Genomic DNA, 16,330 nt, shown 5'->3' with positions numbered 1-16,330 from the left:
ATGGCTCCAGCATTCGGTACTTGGCTTGCTTCCTAGCTTGATGGTGCAGGAGAGAAATATGGGGCATCTTGTTAATAGTTATGAAGACTGCTCAATTTGATGGTCACTGGGTTGTCTGCAATGTACCAGTATGAGTGTTTAGAAGTGCATTGCTTAGACATTGCTTAGACATCAACACCAATGATACTGAAGAGCTCACCATTTATGAAAACAGGCAGATGTAGACCAGACTTCCACACAGGTTGTTCTTCCCACTTGGAGACCATAATTCAAAGTCTTGGAAGAGCAACAACAATCTAGGAAGCAAATTCAACGCTGAACTATGGCACTATCACTGTGTATGTGGTCTAAACCACTGAGCCTCTTGGGCTTGCTGATCAGAAGGTTGGCAGTTCAAATCCCCATGACGAGTGAGCTCCTGTTGCTCTGTCCCAGCTCCTGACAACCTAGCAGTTCGAAAGCACACCAGTGCAAATAGATAAATAGGTACTGCTGTGGTGAGAAGGTAAACAGCGTATCTGTGTGCTCTGGCACTCATCATGATCCTTTGTGTGCCAGTAGCGGTTTAGTCATGCTGGCCACATGACCCGGAAAACTGTCTGTGGACAAATGCCAGCTCCCTCGGCCTGAAAGCAAGATGAGTGCCACAACCCCATAGTCGCCTTTGACTGGACTTAACAGTCCAGGGGTCCTTTACCTTTACCTTATGCTACTTCAAGCCATCTTTGCAATTATATATCCAAGTCTACAACACCATTCATCACAGGATTAGTATAGCTTAGTTATCACAAACTGAAAATAAGGTGCCCAACACAAGAGGGGTTCATGGTATGGAATGTGGTCCCCTTGGAGAGAAGGCACTTTTCGACACGTGGGAAGCAAGCTTGTCATGGAAATGGTTACGCTAGAATCCTTCTCCATGAAATCTGTGGAACAGGTTATCATTTTGTACTTGCTGCCTGCCACCCAGCACTGTTCAGGAATTTGTAGGAACAAAACACACACACAAATCAGTCCAGCTTTGAAATCAGTGGTTTTAAAAGATTCGGTTCATCATCTTGATTCAAAATGGCATCTAACTGTACTCAAATATAAAGAAAAATTTGATCCCTGATTTCAAGAATCAGCATGCAAAAATTTGAGAAAGATCACATCATATTCTCATTCCAGTGTTAACTGAACACCAGGTGAGGTTATTTTCTAATAACACACAATATTAAATCTCTCGCACACACTTTCACACAAGCACAGACACATGTTTAGCCTTGTGGTGGTGGTTTTCTCTTTCTCCTCTCCCCTCCCCCCTTTTCTAAGGTGTTGGGCAGAGAGTCTAAGTCCCAGAATACTGAGCTTGACAAGATTTTGTGCTGAAAGGTCCAGTATTCCATTCTAGTTCTGCTAAGTGCAAATAGGGAGATGGAGGGAAGATTGGTTGGGGGAAGCACTCTACTCCCCTAAACCCAGAGATTTGGGGTGGGGGGAGGGTGGTTGTCTTGTGATACGAACCTTCCAATAAACACTTCAAAACTCTAACAAAGAAAAAGAAGGAAAAAGAAAATGCTTAGAAAGATAACAATGCTTTTTTGGTGTGACTTACTTGTTTAGGGTTAAATTAACAACAATATACAGTTATTATATTACTTTGCACTTCTCGGACTCATAGGGGACTTATGGACAGCCTTTTAGAGTGTTATTTCACTCATTAAGGGAAAAGACTGAAGATATTTGTAATGTACATTGATCAGGAAAGTGAGGGAAGAAGAACAGCAGTCACCTAGATAGTTAATGATAGCCTTTAAAGAAGTATCAGTTCCCTCAAATAACAGGATATTCTTGCAGCATGTCAAGGCTGCTTAAAACCCCTCTACACAACTCATGTTTCTTTCCCTACCTCAGCCTCTTTTTTTCTCCTCTCATCCCAGGCAAACACCCACCCAGACAGAACCAAATATTTAGCACCCAATCTGTATTCCTAGGGCCAAGGTGTAATCTTGATCCTTGGCTCTAGGAACCTCAAGTTTATGTCTACTCCCATCAGTACACTTTAGATGTGAACCTGTAGAAGGCACAGCCAGATCTACCCATTATAAGACAATAACATTGCCCTAACAGCCACACCTTGACGATCACAATTGACCTTGACTCATAATTAAAACTCCTCCATATCCTTTGCATCTAGTCCATTTCACCACGTGGTTCTGGTTACTCCTGCCTGTGAGCTCTCCAAATCCTTCCAACCGATATCTCATATTGTTCCTATTTAATTTCCAGTTAATAAGAGTACGATTCAGTAGCATGCTTGCTTAGCTACAGGACAGGAGACAACTGCCGAAGGCACTTCAGTATTATTATTTATTAAATTTGTATTAGCAAGCTCTGTACTATCCCTGCAGCCTCTATGAGACATGGCTAGCAAACAGATGGTTTTAATAGAGGTAGGTAAAAAAACAAGGAAGCCTGCAGACACCCAAACTGTAAAAGGTACATGAAAAAAACAGTGTAAAGCATGAGTCTTCAAACAGGTTGCTCTGCCTGCCAATTCAATAGCACAGGTCTTCTTAGCACAGTCTGAACAGCAAACCACATTCAGCCTCTGCCTGCATTTCCCTACATAATTCTTCAGGCTCTCTACATCTGGAAGGGCTGCTCCCTTCTCAAGGTCAGTTACGTGTCACACCAGGAGCTCCTGGGAAATGTAGGTCCTAGACTTAGCAGTCTCCCATTAGACGCTCCTTGTTCTCTTGCTTAATAAATCCCTTTAGCTTTATTAACGGATGACGTTCTGACTCAAACACTGCGGTCTATTTTTCCCCTCTTGCACTCTTCCAGGAAGTCAGTGTATGGAGAAAAGATTGCCAATCACATCAGCTCATGCCTTTGGCTTCACACAGTTTGGGGTGCTTTCTGATTTAGGGGGAAATTCTGATCCCACAAGGAAAAGTGACATGGAAATTGGCTTATGTGCCTACACTGCACTCCTAGACTAGCTTCCATGCATAAAGAGGAGAGCTGTATAAGCAACCTTCTCCTTCCCACATCTAATACCCACAGGTTTTTATTCCAAAACTTTCCTCTAACTTTCCCCCCCAAAATGCACACCATCATGTGGAGGTTCCATTTAGGTAATTGTCACCCTGATGCTGAACTATTGCTTTGGAGGTGAAAAGGGACCATTCAAAAACAACACAGCATTCCTGGGGAAACCCCAATGTATGCAGGGGTATTTAACTGTTGAACTTTGCACACACACCCTCCAAAGTTTGTTGAAATGTAAACTAAACATGCATCCCTGCACATGGAGGAGGGGTATAGCACAGGACAACAGTTAAATGAGCCATTGATGTGCAAAAGGAGTGAAAGGAGTAAGCGGGTGCTGCTCTGAAGATTCCCAGGAATTGTGACACGTGGGAAGAAGGAAGAGGAAAGGAGGAAGGTTAAGCTGTTGTGAAAAAATAAAGGGAAATACAAACGCACAGAGTGGGGCTCTCAGGCAAAGAGAAAGGCAGCAGGCATACAAAACAGGAAGAAGTGTAAGGGCAAAACAGAGGCACACATAAATCCCTTAACTTGCAATCTTATGCCTACTTACCTGGGAGTAAGTCCTACAAAACTCAGTGGGTCTTACCTCTGAGTAAGTATGTCTACCCAGACCAAGTCTTGTTGTGTTTAATGGGTCAACCTAGGCTTTGGTTTAGGGTTCAGGGCTCTTGTGCCTGTAACTGTGGTATAAAAGGTAAAGGTAAAGGGACCCCTGACCATTAGGTCCAGTTGTGACCGACTCTGGGATTGCGGCGCTCATCTCGCTTTATTGGCCGAGGGAGCCGGCGTACAGCTTCTGGGTCATGTGGCCAGCATGACTAAGCCGCTTCTGGCGAACCAGAGCAGCGCACGGTAAAGCCGTTTACCTTCCCGCCGGAGCGGTACCTATTTATCTACTTGCACTTTGATGTGCTTTCGAACTGCTAGGTTGGCAGGAGCAGGGACCGAGCAACGGGAGCTCACCCCGTCGCAGGGATTCGAACCGCGACCTTCTGATCAGCAAGCCCTAGGCTCTGTGGTTTAACCCACAGCGCCACCCATGTCCCTGTGGTATAGTAGACAGAAATTCAACAAGTCTTTCCTAGTTTGGAAAATAACTTCACTATGACTGTACCATCATCATCATCATCATCATCATCATCATTATTATTATTAAAATTTCTACACCACCCTTCATCCGAGGATCAAATGGTGGTTTCTGATATTAGCTGAGATTCCTGCATTGCAGGGGGTTGGACTAGATGACCCCCGGGATCCCTTCCAACAATTCTGCAATTCTGTGAATGAAAATGACATGTGAAACAAAAGACATGGAGACGTTTGATGAAAGTACTGCCATTCCAACTATGCACCAGGAAATAAAATATTTGAATCATAAAGCAAGAATAATGATTCAGAGATCTGCAGAACATGTTGACTCAGAAGGAATTCTTGCTGTGTTCAGTGGGGTTGATTCAAGGGTAAGCATGCAATATACCACAGACAAAATAACCCCAATTGAACATAATGGGCCTACTTTACTTCTGAGTAAATATACAGTACACAGGACTGAAGTGTTAATCTCTGTAACAGTATCTAAAAAAAGTAGATACTGCTTGAAGGTGGATGATACATGTCTTTTCTGGGCTGCTGCTCAGATGCCTGTAGATTATTTCACCGCCCTATAAAAGCCAGGCTTTTAGACTTGCCAAGAGTCAGCACTTCAGGTTGCTAATGCTATATATCACTGTTAAAAATACCTTAGTCTAGTCAAACAAAATTTCTCTCATCACTGAAGAAATCATGGAAACACTTGTTTGGGGATATACTAGAGTTCTTCATGTTCACCTCCACATGGAAACATTTCAGTACAACAGGAAAACACAACACAACACAACCAAACAGCTCCACAACCTGCTTAGAAGAAGCCAAGTATTTAGCTCATCCTAGTAAACACGGAACTCAGTTATCACAGATGAAATGCACTTCATCTTGCAACTGTTGGACCTAGACTTATTCGTACTGCAAGAGGGCCCACAGACATCAATTGGACTGAAGTTAATTGTGCAATGGTGATGCAATTGATTACAACAAGTCTGTTCTAGGCATGGAATGGAAGACTTTGTTCGACCCATAATCTTTAATATTAATAATAAGAATGTTAAAATAAAATGGGGGCAAATGAGTGAGGAGGGCAAACAGAAGGACTGAGGAAAGAATAGCTGGAAGGTACAGTAGCTTGACAATTTTCTGCTGATGGTTCCCTCTTTGCGAGAAGCCAAGTTACAGGGAACCAGGCAGAGGGCCTTCTCGGTAGTGGCGCCTACCCTGTGGAACACCCTCCCATCAGATGTCAAAGAGATAAACAACTACCTGACTTTTAGAAGACATTTGAAGGCATCCCTATTTAAGGAAGTTTTTAATGTTTGATGTTTTATTATGCTTTTAATATTCTGTTGGAAGCTGCCCAGCATGGCTGGGGATACCTAACCAGATGGGCGGGGTATAAACAATTATTATTATTATTATTATTATTATTATTATTATTATTATTATGGGTCTCCAGTTGATCTGGCAACCCTAAAGGCTGTGTGCAAAAGAAGGGTGATAATATGCTGTATTATATACAAAATCTTAAGCATGTTCCCCTCCCCACTATTTGTATACTCTCACTTTCAGCTGTTTCTTTATTTAAATGTTTAAAAATTAATAGAGTGAAACCATTTAATGCTGCAATCCTGTACACACTCGCTGAGAAGTCTTATTTTGCTCAATGGGGCTTCCTTCCAAGTAGACATGAATATGATTGCATTAGCACATTGCCTAACATCATATATTTTCTTCTCTACAAGGCAGCTTGCTTACAGGCTGTTCACCCTGAAACCAATTTGCCAGCTGGTCTACCAAATGAAATTTGGGGCAAGAACTCCAGCGTTCTATAAAGTGCCTCTCCTGCTTTGTTTATACTACTAATTGTCCAGCTCCCAGAGTACTAGAACTATCATACTAGGATCTTGGAGGTGTGGGTTCAAATCCTTACTCACACTGGAGCTCACTGGGACAATCACATCTTTCAGCCTAAATCGCCCACCCCACAGAGTTGCTGTAAGGATAAAATGGGGAGGGAGAGAACCACAAGTGCCACATTGAGATCTCTGAAAAAAAATGTGGGGTAAAAAATGATCAACAACATCATTTAAATAATTTATAGAAACAGAGATTAGAGGAGGGAAACAGTGAGGTAGACAAAATATATGTTTATTGGTTCAACACATTTTGGGCCCTACTGATCCTTCCTCAGGGAATTTCAGATAAATAGATGTGTTGCCTCTTTTTTTCTTATGCTTACACTTCCAGTTCCTTTTGGGGGTACTCATTTTGTTATAATTCACAGGCCACCAAATGTTCCAAACAAAACAAAACAAAACAAATATTTAAATTTGTACTGGACCTGGGAGTGCATCCTATAATGAAGATCTCTCACAAAAGTCAACTCTTCAAGCAACATGAAAGGAGCAAAGGGTGAGAAGTTAATCCTTTACTCTCATCTTGAATCTGCATTCCTACAGAAGCAGACACTACTTCCTCCATCTCTTGAAGTTGTCTCTAGTTCACAAATGTCTATGCTATAATAAGGTGCCACAAGACCCTATGCCGTTTTTGCTAAAACAGACTAATAGGGCTGTCCCTCTGGGAATGGATACCTGCCTTTTGTCTCTGATTGGCTTGGGCTTGCACTTCCTTGACATGAATTTGGCATGACTTTGTGACAGGCAGACCCTGACACCTCATTTTTGGACCCAGACTCCAATTTCCAATTCAAATGACAATCCAGAGAGAAATCAAAATCCTTCCTTTCTTTGTTGTTGGCAATTTGGTTTCGGACCAGCCATATGTGCTTGGAGGAAGAGGATCAGGAGAGGTGTCCATGCCTCTTGGCTCTGGGAATGTGAATCCTGGCATGCAAATTGACTTTTGCCTGCAACAACCTGTTAACCATAAGCAAGCTTTCCTGCTGCTGTTATTACCACAATAGTAGGCAGGAAGTAATGAGGCTAGAATAGTTAATAATAATAATAATAATAATAATAATAATAATAATAATAATGAAATAATAAAATTTTATTTATACCCCACCCTCCCCAGCTGAAGCCGGGCTCAGAGCGGCTAACAACAGTAAAATAATACATCATTATAAAATCAATTCATTATAAAATCAATTCAAATCAAATTAATGGCAACCATTGGGCTAGAGTTCTGTGAAGAATTACCAAAGGAAGGGGTCAGGCTGTGCCTTGGCCAAAGGCCAAGTGGAACAGCTCTGTCTTGCAGGCCCTGCAGAAAGATGTCAAGTCCCACAGGGCCCTAGTCTCTTGTGACAGAGCGTTCCACCAGATCGGAGCCACAGCCGAAAAAGCCCTGGCTCTGGTTGAGACCAGCCTAACCTCTCTGTGGCCCAGGACCTCCAAGATGTTTTTGTTTGAAGACTGTACACTTTAAATCAAGGGTGGCTAATCTGTGGGCCTCCAAGTGGGCCCCCAACTCCCAGCAGCCTCAGCCAACTCAGAAGTGAGGAGAGTCCAGAACCATCTGGTTAAAAACTCTAACATCAAGCTTGATGACATTCAGCTAAACTCCTTTGATATTTCTGCTTCATCTTGAATAAATTTGCTTTATTGCATCAACAATTTTGACAATGCTCAGCTTCCATGGGTGCATGTACTGAGTACCGGCATTCCCTGTTCCCCAGTAGGCTGTCAGATCAGTTCAGCAAAAGGAAAGAAGGGATAATCCTACAGTTGCCACTTAAATATCACAGACGCGGGTGGCGCTGTGGGTTAAACCACAAAGCCTAGGACTTGCCGATCAGAAGGTCGGCAGTTCGAATCCCCGTAATGGGGTGAGCTCCCGTTGCTCGGTCCCTGCTCCTGCCAACCTAGCAGTTCGAAAGCACATCAAACTGCAAGTAGATAAATAAGTACCGCTCCGGCGGGAAGGTAAACGGCGTTTCCGTGCGCTGCTCTGGTTCGCCAGAAGCGGCTTAGTCATGCTGGCCACATGACTCGGAAGCTGTACGCCGGCTCCCTCGGCCAATAAAGCGAGATGAGCGCCGCAACCCCAGAGTCGGCCATGACTGGACCTAATGGTCAGGGGTCCCTTTACCTTTTTAAGTGTTGTATCTACCTGCCTTATGTATTTAAATCAACATCACAGGCCCCACAATGTCTCCTCCAATTATCTGAGATGCACTTGGAAAACAAAGGACAGGGCCTTTGGGGGAATGGCATCCAAACACCAAGGGGGATCCCATTCCCTACAATTGTCACTATTTTCTAAGGATAGTCCCGGAATTACAAAAGCCATCCCCGCTCCTGATTTGATCCCAGAATGTCCCTATTTCCCCTGCCAGTACCGCCACTGCCAATCGTGGGGGGGGGGGAGGAGTGGGTGCTTGTCTCGAGTGATGTTGGTGGCTGCAAGAGAGCATCCTTTTGCCTCTCTATGGTCACCGCTGCTGGTCTGCCCCCTTGGGCAGCTCGCAGTGGCTGCTGGAGAGCAGGTGAGGAGGAAGAGGAGTGGTGCAGGCAGAGGGCAGGGCTGCCCTAGCAAGGAGTCTTGATTTGAAAACAAGCAAACAAACAAAACCATATTGTTTTGTGTGTCCAGGTCTAACCTTGCCCCTTTCTAAATTTCATTTCCCTCTGGTACCTTGGGTTACAGATGCTTCAGGTTACAGATGCTTCAGGTTACAGACTCCGCTAACCCAGAAATAGTACCTCGGGTTCAGGATGAGAACAGAAATCACGCGGCAGCGGTGCGGCGGCAGCGGGAGGCCCCATTAGCTAAAGTGGTACCTCAGGTTGAGAACAGTTTCAGGTTAAGAACGGACCTCCAGAACAAATTAAGTTCTTAATCTGAGGTACCACTGTATTGGCATGTGTTTTTATTTTTGTAAATTTACCAAAGAATAAAATAACATTGGGATCAAGGGGTTTCTCAGTGTTCCCTGTGTCCTGTTGGTGTAGCCATAATAGAAATGCTCTGTGGAGTGGGGAGGGGAATGGGGGAGGGTCGAGGAGGGTCAGTTGCAGGGAGAGTGAGAAATGTCCTTATTTTCCTTTGAGGAATGTTGGAGGGTACAAGATCTACCTAGATTTTTCACTGCTTGCATTTCCATGCACAACGAAAGACCAGGCTGTTTCAGCAGGCATCAGAGTTACGTCAAATAACTCAATGTACCAGTCTGCTTTTTGGTATCTTTATTAACTTGGTGTATGTACATTCTCTCAGGTTGGTATTTTTAGGAGTGATTATGACATTGTCAACCTCCATAAAGGGGTTTTTTTTGGGGGGGGTGTAAAAAAAGAAGGGCAGAAATATTTTGACAAATAATAATAATAATGCAAATTCAGACTGCTCTTTATGCAAAAGCCTGGTGGTAACCAGATCCAAATAGCTATTAAAAGATACTTCATTTAGCAAAGTCTATGAAAATTGCCAGTATCTAGTCACTAAGCTGCCACAACATTGATTTCTTTAAAATAATAAAAAATGTCAATTCATTACTGAAGGCTACTGAAAATTTAACAATATCTAGGAATTTAAAACATTTCCCCCATTTTGAGTGAACCATCTCTCTCTCCTTCCCCCGCGACACATAAGAAATTCACCACACATTATCATAATTGACGTGATTTCCTGTTATATACAAGTCAAGCTATCCTAAAATGCTTGTCACAATACTTTAATGAAATCACCGCCCATGTAAAAGTAGCAAACAGTGCACATTATATACCTGGAGAATATTATGTACCTTCATTCTGAGCAGTAGGGTGGATTAAACTAACCGGGTGCGCTAGCGGAGACCCATAGAGAAACACTTGCGCTGGCGGTACTATAGTAATAGTGTGATATTGAATCCATCCTATAAATAATAAAATGCTGTTGTGAAGAAATAAGCAAAGCCCTGTGAAAAGTTTACAAAGAGCTTTAAATCACATCCGTTTTCATATCTAATCATCCGTAATCCCATAGACTTCCGTGAGACTTGATCACAGGTAAGTGGCTATAGGATTACAACCTTGGCGGGTGGTGAAAAGAAAATGAAACTATGAGCTGCACAGCACCCCCTGTGGCCACCACTGACATAACAAGTCAATTTTTCTCTGGCATAGTCTCGACAATCTCCTAAGTAGTAAACAAACAGGAAACTAAAGACTGATTCATACAGTTTGATCATGTAGTCCAACCGCCTGCAATGTAGGGATATGCAGCTGTCCCATATGGGTATTGAACCTACAACCTTGGCATTATCAACACCACACTCTAAGTGACTGAGCTATCCAGGCTGATCACTGAGGAATTCCTGTTCGGATCACCAACATTTTGAAAACACTTGCCTCCACAAAATTATTACTGCATATTACATCACACACTCCTGTATTTATAAGGGGGGGGGACTCCAAAAGCTTAGCATGCCTTACACAAAATGAAGGTAGGATTAACTTCCTGGACCCTCCTAAAACACCCCTCTAAAATGTTTATTGTAATATAGTGCCAGATGCAAAGAGGCTGGTAGGATTTATAGTTATCTTACTAAATTTGTATTCAGGCCTCCTAAAAATGAGTACAGTGCCTGTTCAATCAGCTCCGCACCTCTGTACAGCAACTCAGATTACTTATTGACTTTAAGACATGACATTATTACTGCTACTGCTACATACACTGATTAAAGAAGAAAGATTGCAAAGAGAACATTTCTTCACATAAAGGACACAGTCAGTCAAAGCTGAGCACCATTTACTTTAACTGCTTTCAGCAGGAGCATTATGCACATGCTTAACTCTCGCCCACTGAAATCATTGGCACTTACGCTTAACTTGACTGGGTTGCACCTATAGTTTGCCTTCAGCCTATAAAAGCTTAATCCTTGTCATTGTACTCAGTCTTTTTTTAAAAAAATGGAGGGGAAGGAGGCTGGAACAGTTTTGTTTTAAATTACCTGACAGCTGTAGGCATTAATGATATACATGTATATATGTGTGTATACCGTGTATGTATATTCAGAAAACTGGGGAGGGGGATGCATGTGTGCTCTTTGCTACACTGTCTGCTGCAAATCCTCATTCAAAGCCTTCAAGTGAAATTATTATTATCTGCAAAATACTTTAATGATGATAATAATAATGCATTTTATTTTTCAAATGTCTGCCTTGTAGTGCTGAACGGCTGTTTATTTTGCCTTGTTATCTGTAGGAGCTCATTTGCCCCTTTGACAGGCCACAACAAGCACTCACACACAAATGAAGATGCAATGGGACCATATTTCCAAAGCGTTAATTAGCAAAAGATGGTATTATTTCCTCCTCCCCCTCCCTCGACTGTTTTCACCCAGAGTCTCCGAACTGTTTCCATGTGCAAAAACTGCAGCTCTCAAGGAATGCTCATGATCACTAAGCAGCCAAACCCGCCCCCCATCTTGTTGATATCTTCCTTTACTGAGTGAAAAATGGGGGCAAGCTTTTAACCGTGCCTCCATCCCACTGCACCCCAGTGCCCTCTGCTACACGAAGTCAAAGAGAGAAAGTTTACCCTTTTAAAGCGTTAAGGAAAAGCAGCTCTGCTCCTCTCAGCTATCTGCTTTCCCTGCACCCCCCCCCCTTTTCTTTCCAAGGGCTGAAACAGCAGGTAATGTTTCAAGATCAGCACTTGGGCAACGGGGAAGAAGGCTCGCTTTGGAGGAGAAGCGATTGCGTTTCAATCCGCCTCTCAAGTCGACATGCAGAGCCTTCCTCGCAACTGGAAACCAGCTCACGCTACAGAGGAGCGCGCACAGATCTGTGTCGGACCAGAATGTGATCCCCTCCAAATGCGTGCATTTGCCCACGCTGTAGGGGAGCAGCAGTAGCAGAACCATCAGCGAGATTGCCATTCCCTAGGAGAATACATACATTATATATACATACACACCTGCACACACCACCCCGTGTCTTCTTTTCTCTCTCTCCTTTAAAACAGAGCTTTCACTGCACATAATCTGGGCTAAGCAGACGCACGCAGAAAGAGAAGAGCATCGCATGAACTGGGAAAGGCTCAGCCGGCAGAAAGAGGAAAAATAAAAAAAAAACTTGAAGGCAACCATCAGAGACAGCGATGCGAAATAGAAGTCTAATACACCTCTTCCTAAAAGCTAGGCTATCTCTGGCTTAGGAGGACGGAATTAGCAGCAGACTCCCATTCGTCCTGCCCGTAAGAATACGGCACAGATTTGATTTGATTTCTTTAAAGGGGTCAGTTCGTTTCAAGCCTTACCTTAGCTGACTTGCCCTAACTGGTGACAGGGAAGTTTAATGGAAAGAAGAGACGCATTGAAATAAAATAAAAGAGGGGGGTATATCCTCAGGGCACAGCTGCTCCCAGTCCAGAGAGAAAGAGAAAGAGAGAGAGAGAGGAGAAAAAAGAGGCGCACAGGATTCCAGCTATGTGTTATCTCCAAAGCTCCAGCTCATATGCCAGCTCTGCTTTCCGCAGCTCGGGAAAGCGCCGCTGATTGGCTGCCGCCGCCCGTCTACTTGATCCTCCGCTTTCCTTCTCCTCCCCCTCCCCGTCCCCATCCCTGCTTCTTAGGACCGGGCGTCTTCTACAGGAGGATGCACGCAACGTAGGGATCGCTCCCCAGCCGGCCACCCCTTCCTGAGCTTCTTGCAAGCGAAGTCCTTCGCCAATGAGACAGCATGAATAAACAGTTTCCACAGCCAAGGAGGTTTTGCTCAGCAAAAGGGAGGGGAAGAGAGAAAGGGAGCCAGGCTTAAGGAGAACTAGAATATAAGGGGGTGGGGGAGAGGGGTCCCCCCAAAAAATGTGGACATTAAAGGCCTGAAAACTGGCAACAAATGTTCATTATTTGGCACTGGCTCGCTCCGTAGTCAGGAGTGGACTTTGGTAATATGTTGCCCCGAGCAAGGACAAAATCTATCTCTCCTAAATATTTGTTTTTTTCACAATAATTCATTTTGGTAGTACAGTGGTACCTCGGATTCAGGTTACAGACACTTCAGGTTACAGACTCCGCTAACCCAGAAATAGTACCTCGGGTTAAGGACTTTGCATCAGGATGAGAACAGAAATCGCACGGCGGCAGCGGGAGGTCCCATAAGCTAAAGTGGTACCTCAGGTTAAGAACAGACCTCCAGAACGAATTAAGTTCTTAACCCGAGGTACCACTGTACAGTTGCCAATTATGGATCTTCTTAGTATGTACCCGCATAAATATAGGGTTTTATTATTTATTTATTTATTAATTATTAATATTTGTAATATTTTGCATTCCCTTGGCTTGGCACCCTGTGTGGGGAGAACCACCCGGCCCCATACCCCCCAACATTTCTCTGATGAAAATAGAGACATCCCCTCCATCATTTCTCCGATGAAAATAGAGACGTCATAGAGAAAAGTGGGACATTTGGGGATCAAATCAGAAACTAGGACAGCTTATGTAAATCTGGGACTGCCCCTGGAAAATAGGAACACTTGGGTGGTCTGGACAGTCCTAAATCTTGCATTGCCAAAGTGATCCACAAAAGATCAAAGGTTTTTTTGGTGGGGGGGAGGACAAGAGAGGAGAAGTATTAGATTGTTCGTTTTCTGGGCAGCTCCACCAAGCCGGGGCTTGGAAGACTTCAGGAGAAAGACTAGGCCTTGCCTCCATCACCAGGGTTGGTCCTCCATGTTTACCCCTCCCCCCAAAAAAATATATGCCTCCTTTTCTATTCTACATACTTTTGAAGTGGTTTATATAATGAAAACATAGCAATTATATCAAGAATTACTGAAACCAGCAGCAATAACTAAAGCAGTGTACAACAGAAGAAAATGTTTTTGCAGGGAAAATGGAGCAGTAAAATACCTGAAGAACGACAAAAACTACAACTTATCATCATCTTTCATTTTTACCAGCTGCAACAAGGACATGGAGCTCAGTGCCAGGGAAGTCCTCCTTGAAGAGAGCACTCCATAATGGGGTGCCACAAATAGGGGGGGCTGTCACCTGTCTCTCCCTGCTTAGGGTTGATCCCAAATGCCCCCTCACATTTTTATCACCCTCTATGCAGTGCGGGGGGGCAGCTGGTGGCGCTGTGGGTTAAACCACAGAGCCTAGGACTTGCTGATCAGAAGGTTGGCAGTTCGAATCCCCACAACGGGGTGAGCTCCTGTTGTTCGGTCCCTGCTCTTGCGAACCTAGCAGTTTGAAAGCATGTCAAAGTGCAAGTAGATAAATAGGTACCACTCCAGCGGGAAGGTAAACGGCATTTCCGTGCACTGCTCTGGCTCACCAGAAGCGGCTTAGTCATGCTGGCCACATGACCTGGAAGCTGTACGCCGGCTCCCTCAGCCAATAAAGCGAGATGAGCGCCGCAACCCCAGAGTCGGCCACGACTGGACCTAATGGTCAGGGGTCCCTTTACCTTTACCTATGCAGTGCAGGGGACATTCCAACAATTTTAATTGGGAGGAGGGGCACAAGGAAGCAAAAGGTTTCTTTTACAGAAGCACATCCTGCATCATCATGACATAGTGTTGCACAGAAAAGGGCTTCCCCCTCTTCTTTTTTGAGAGGGGAGGGGATGGCAGCCAACAAGGGAAGGTGTGCTACTGCCACTGCTCACCACTAAACACAAGTGGTAGTGAAAGCAGTCCCTGAACCCACCCAGCCCAAATTTGACCCCAACACTATACCTGCCTTGGCTCTGAAGGATGGAGGGAAAAGGCTGCCAATACAGTGGTGCCTCAGGTTACATACACTTCAGGTTACAGACTATGCTAACCGAGAAATATTACCTCAGGTTCAGAGCTTTGCTTCAGGATGAGAACAGAAATGGTGCAGCGGCGGCACAGCGGAGGCAGGAGGCCCCATTAGCTAAAGTGGTGCTTCAGGTTAAGAACAGTTTGAGGTTAAGGACAGACCTCCAGAACGAATTAAGTTCTTAACCCAAGGTACCACTGTATTTGGGCAGTTCATCCGAGGCAAGCAGATCTTAAAGCCCAGGCATGACAATTCAGATAACCCGGTCCAAGTTTGTGCAGGGCTTTTTAATATAACCCCCCCCCCAAAAAAAAATGTGACTCAGTAGCATATAGACAACCAATGCAAGTTCTTCAGAACCAGTGTTGCATAGTTCCAGCCAGCTGAACCAACCACTACCCTGGCAGTTGAATTTTGCAGAAACTGAAGCTTCTGAATTTCCATTAATGGTAACCCTGTGTAGACCACGTTGTGGTAATAAAGGCATGAAGTTACCAGAACATGAATTATTGTGATCAAGCTATATCTGACCAGGAAAGAGCATAGCTAGGGAACAGATGAAGCTGAAAATAAGCACCCCTTTCTACTTGGGCCAGCAATGAAATATTGCATCAAGGAGTACCCTCAGAGTACCCACCTGCTCCTCACCCACCTAGTTAGTTCCTAAACTCAAGAAGCAGCAGCCTGCAGCACCTCTGTATTGTCAGAAATCATCTTCGGTTTACTGCTCCTCATCCAGCCGACCACTGCCTCTAGTCTAGTCCAGCACCAGGACAACCTCCCTGAGCCACATGACTGGGAGAAACAGAGCTGGATGTCATCTCTCTTACTGGTGATACACAGCCCCTTCTCCAACCACACCACAAAGACCATGCCCCCTCAGTTTGGGTGGGGTGACTGATGGGCAGTGGTCAGTACACCAGCAAAATCCCCATGCTGTCCCTCTGATCCATCACCTTGGAACAACCCTCTGTGGTGACTGGTGAGATGGAATTCCTATGGAAAACACAACATCCCCTGGCTCTTCAACCTCTGTTGGTACTGGAGGGATAAAACTGAATCAGATCTATTCCAATCAGCTCACCCACCTACTCCTTAGTATTGCACACCAGGTGAACCTGCTCATCCACAACTCATGAATGAGTGATGACTTATCATTTATCCATTTGGGATTCAACAATGACACCACCAGACAGGCTAGTTGGCAGAGCAACCCAGCTGTCTATCTCCCAGTGACACTATCAGAACCCCAAAACTGAGCTCCTAATTCTTTAGAGGGAGTGCAGCCCCGTCTACAACACTCCTTCCCAAAGTGCATCCCGCCTGCTTCTACAGCAGTTTGGCATCCAAGTGTAACCAGTCCATTGCAAGGGAGTGTTATCAGACCATCTGCCTCATCAGAGGAGAGCAAAAAAATGCTGAAAAGGCAAGTGTGGTTCTTGGAGTGTAAAAACGTACATTTCTGTTCTGCATTTGTTGACTGTTCGCAGGCAGGGACATAGTTGGCTC

At 44.3% G+C, this 16,330-nt stretch overlaps 1 protein-coding gene across 5 annotated transcripts in view; it reads right to left on the bottom strand.

Annotated features, from left to right (window-relative positions):
- Positions 1–16,330, bottom strand: part of CDH18 (cadherin 18) — a 625,894-nt gene that overhangs the window by 277,871 nt on the left and 331,693 nt on the right. The window contains exon 1 of one of the 5 annotated variants that reach the window (XM_053397116.1): positions 11,989–12,551. The exons of 3 other annotated variants lie outside the window; for them this stretch is intronic. The gene's annotated coding sequence lies outside the window, so the exon portion shown is untranslated. Of the gene's footprint in view, positions 1–11,988; positions 12,552–16,330 lie in introns of those variants that run through there. One more of the 5 variants, XM_053397115.1, reaches the window with a different exon arrangement.

This window comes from Podarcis raffonei, chromosome 7 (assembly GCF_027172205.1).
Source record: "Podarcis raffonei isolate rPodRaf1 chromosome 7, rPodRaf1.pri, whole genome shotgun sequence".
In the NCBI taxonomy this organism is placed as follows: Eukaryota; Metazoa; Chordata; class Lepidosauria; order Squamata; family Lacertidae; genus Podarcis; species Podarcis raffonei.
Note: the sequence above shows the minus strand (reverse complement) of the source record. Positions and strands in the feature narration are given on the sequence as shown.